The following is a 4,830-nucleotide window of genomic DNA, read 5'->3' on the forward strand; positions in this document are numbered from 1 at the left end:
TCCCTATCAATCAATTTACCATTAGTTCTTCTGTGTCCCAATTTCTAACCAGGTAACTACACAGTCATCCCAGCAATACCTCCAAAGCAACTTCTAACTCCTGGAGAGTGATTATAAAATCCACTACCTTTCACATCTTTCCTTAAACACCTTAACTGATGGAAATTCAGGAAAAGATAGAATGGGTCTACAGTCAAGACAAGCTATTTGCAGTAGGTGCTTTTAAAAAAAATCATTTATGGGTTGAAAGTAGTTCATCTGGAAGTATTCTCTTTGGCTAGCCAAAAAAAAAAGTTGATTAGCTCTAGGACTTAAAAGACAGACAGACCCTCACAGGAACATTAGACAATAACCCAATTCATCCTGAATCTACAGTTCATAAGATGACAAGGATCTTCATTTTTCTGGCCTCAAGAAAGGCATCAACCAAACTGAAAAGGAGACAGTTTGTTCTTTTTCTAGAGCCCGGTAGGGTAGGGAGTAGAGGAGGTGAGAAAGCTATCATTTGCTGAGCCCTGCTGTGTGTGAGACACTATTGCATAAGTTAATAACTTACCCTAGGGCACAAAATAAGAAAAGAAAGCAAATACAGAGGCCAAGATTTAAGGAGTATTTGTATGTTCATTATCTGGTCTCTCCACCTCCACTGTTCTAGAAGTTGTAACATCTAGGGGAGCAAGCAGCTTGTCAGTCTGTTGCTGAATCCTCAGAGCCTCACATAGTACTTGACACATTAAAAGGAGCTCAATGAACATATGCTAAGTAAATGAGCAAATGAATGAGTTCCTTCTTACTTCATAGCCCAGGGTTATCCTACTCCACCTTACTTGTGGCTAGAAAAACAAAACTCAAACAGCACTTGCTCTGAGATTTTAAGATGTCTCCCCTGCGGTGTATTGATATCAGGATAGAGTTTCTTCCTTTACAAACCAAACCTCCCTGTCCAGATAAATTATCATGGAAAATGGCACAGTACCATCAAATTGGAAATGAAAACCACAATTCCTCTTTGCAAACAAACACAATACCCTTAATGGTCATGAGAACACCTAACTTCGACTCCCACAGTTAACTTGAGAGCAAATTGGAAAGTTCAGCAGAAAAATTACATTATAATGAAAATTCCCATGAACTAATGTTGCTTTAGGTTTGCTTTGGCTGTATTTGCAGCCAAAACCCAGTCAATCAACCAATTGTTCACCCTACACTATACCAAAAGAGTGGTTTGTCTGATTTTTTTTTTGTCACTGAATTGATGAATTGCTTTGGCATCATGTAGCCAGCTTTTATCTTGGGAAATAATAATTTTCTACTGGGAGAGCTATTCAACTGTGTGGTAGTACTTTATCACCAGCTGCGCATAAGTGGTGCTGTTTGGAATTAGATAAACGGGCACAGAGGCTCAGAGGTCCCCAAACACAAGTCTAATATGTAAACATAACCAAATCGTACTATTAACCAGGGGATCGAGTTGTGATTGCTCATCCTTCTCTGTCTTTTTCAACTTCTCGGTAAAACATCCTCATACCTCATTCTGCACAGGCGAAGGGAGGGATATTTTTCAGTCTTAGATGGCACTAGAATGAGAGTTAAGTATTTTCCACCTGTTCTAAACTGAATTTGTGATTGGAGAAAACCACATCAAAACAATTTCATAAGAAACTGGAGCACTTCCAAAGGCTTTTAAGCTCATTTCAAAATACTGAGCAGTACCTAAGGAAGGCAGAATAGCTTATTCTTTCAACTTTTCTCTACAAAGACTTTGGAATCATAGAATTTCAGGTTAAGAGGAACTAGAAATGCCAAACACACACACACAAATAATACATACACACACACATACACACACACACACACACACACACCTCCTTTCTAAAGAACTAAGAACTAAAGTTAATTATTTAATTTAAGCCTTGCCAACAATTATGCCTTTTCTTCATTTTAAAGATTATGAAACTGAAGCAGAAAAATGAAGCAACTTACTATGTGTCCTATACTTGGTAAGTGCCAAAACTGGAACTCAATTCCATCCCGAAGTCCCAACTAATACACTGCACCACTTTGTTTCTATGATACTGCTGCCAACCTACGTTTGACTTCCTTTTTTGGCCATGAACTCAGTCTATCCAATCCTCAGACATCTCTGTTTGAGTTGTCTGCTCTGTGTTAAAAGTTGCCTTTCTATAACTCCTACCTACTGAACCTAGATGTGGCCTAGGGCCATACTGAATAAGTGTAATCTCTCTTCCAAGTGACAGGGTTTTGAATATTTGAAGCTGACAATCGTGTCACATGGAGCTCTCTTTCTTGTGGGTTAATATTCCCAGATCCTTCAGCCATCCTTCATATAACATGGTTCACTCTCTTAATTGCTTTCTACTTTATACATGTTCCTCTTCAACTGTCATCTGGCCTCACCAAGAAGACCGGAAATCTCACCATCCTCAATCTATTAATGCAGAAAAATCGAATTAAGATTTCTCCATTCTGCACCAATCCTATGTTTTGAAACCTCCACTTTATGGGCACCCAACCTTGCCTGAGAGTCTCGCAACCCTCACACAGAGTGTGAAATCTCTAACAATGTTCGTCTGAAAGCACTAAGCAAAACCTCTATGAAATTAATCAGAGATCCCAATGGGACTCTCTATTATGCATCCTAATCCACTTGAATGTCCTGTATCTCTCCTCAAAGCCTCATGGCCCAAGGATACCCTATCTCTAAGGAGTTCATAAATTCTTAAGTGCCTGCCACAAACCCAGTCACTCTTCTAGGAAAGTGGTCCCAGGTGGCCTTCCTTGCCAGAGTTGTCATTAATGTTAATAAGGTATAGTCACCTGTCACCCTTGCCATTGCTGACAAGACTGTCCCAAGGGGCTGTACAAGGTCTGGTTACCTTTGGAACAACTATCATGAACTACAGGGAAAATGATGCGATTCTTATCAAATGGTGCCAAAAAAACCTCATTATATACTCTCCTTAGAAAGTATGTCAGAAAGGTAGTCTCCAAGCTCAAATGTGTGAGAAATATGTTTGTTTTAATTTCTTGACTTTATTTCTATTGCAGTTTCCCAGATTACTAGAGGTTTAATCTTAAGAAATTGAGGAGTCCCTCTCCTTTGAAAGGGGTTACCTCTAATTTGAGGGGATTTTATGGAGTGCTACTGCATCCTGCATGGTTGGGATGAGGGCATCTGATTTGGTTTATTTAACCTCACAGGTATCAACTGAGCTGTCTCCCTTTTTAGGTCCCCTTTCCTGTCTTCAATCATTGATTCAATCATGTTTGGAATAGAATGGTCTCCATTCTTTATTTTTTAATTTATTTTGGCTGTGCCGGGTCTTAGTTGTGGCACGTGGGATCTCCGTTGCGGCATGCGGGATCTTTTAGTTGCGGATTGTAGACTCTTAGTTGCGGCATGCAGACTTCTTAGTTGCAGCATGCATGTGGGATCTAGTTCCCCAGCCAGGGATAGAACCCGGGCCCCCTGCATTGAGAGCACAGAGTCTTACCCACTGGACCAAACAGGGAAGTCCCTATGGTCTCCATTCTTGACTCTAGGCTTTCTCCTGGCTAACTTCCTAAACACTCAGGGTCATTCTTCATACTTACGCCAGACAGAACTACAGGAAGCTCAGTAGGGCTGTTTATGACTCTTTCCTCCTTTGCATTTTCCCAAATCTCTGGGATAGTCTGTTCATACACATCCTTTCAGATTCCCTCTGAATGCTTAGAAATACAAATGCTTTTGAAATACAAATACCAAGGAAAAACTCTTTCTTTCGCCTTCTGATGTGCCATCATATTCCTGACAATGAGCTCAGAACCTCTTTCCTGTTACATAATAGCAGAATGAAATTCTAGGAATAAAAACGTTTAAAATGACATTCCAAAAAGCATTAGTCTTTTGCAGGTAGAAGATGAGGGCACACAAAAAGATGGAAAAATCACTCTAACTCAGCAGCTGCCCCAAATGAGAATACAGGAAGTTTTCTGGTTATCATTACTATCCTTATTTCATAGGTGACCAAACTAAGATTACGAGAGGTTAAGAAACATGTGCTAAGTCACCTACCTAGTAAATAGTAGAACCAGGATTTGAGCCCAAAAATCTGACCCCAGAGTAATGCTCTTAACTACTTCTGTGACAAGGAAAAGAGGCAGGAAGGAAAACCATAATGAAGGGCAATAGTGAGCTAATGTTATGAAGAAACAGAAAATGTATAGTGCCACAGAAGTGTATAATGAGGGTCAAAGGAAGAATGGGGGGATCTGATCTAACCTGAAGCTTAAGAATAGATCTCTCTGAAGAAGTGACCTTTGGGCTGAGATCTGAAAGGTTGCCTAGGAGCTAACTGGTCACCAGGAAGAAAGAATAGCACGTGCAAAGGCCCTGAGGCAGGATGACCACAGCTTTGTGTAGACCTGAAAGTAGGCCAGGACGCCTGGAGCAGAGGGAGTGTCAGGGAGACTGGTGAGTGATGAGGTTAGAAAAGGAAACAGAAGTCACTTCGGGCTGGACCTTTTAAACTATGTTAATGAATTTTACTAGAAATGGCCATCCCCTCAGAAGAACCTCAAGTCCTGCGTTTATATTATCTCTTCAAGCATTCATCATGAATGAACTAATAAGATTTCGAACTCACAAGGTGTAAAATCTGATTGGTTCAACTTGGCTGACGTAGTCCCCACTTACCCAATCAGCAGGAGGGGCAGGATCACATGGTCTTCAGAGCCAATCATCACGAGGAAGAATGGGCATTCTAATACAAACAAATATATGTATCTGGGCACAGGTTGCTGCATTGACCAGCATCTCTGAAATTA

This window comes from Orcinus orca, chromosome 13 (assembly GCF_937001465.1).
Source record: "Orcinus orca chromosome 13, mOrcOrc1.1, whole genome shotgun sequence".
NCBI lineage: Eukaryota > Metazoa > Chordata > Mammalia > Artiodactyla > Delphinidae > Orcinus > Orcinus orca.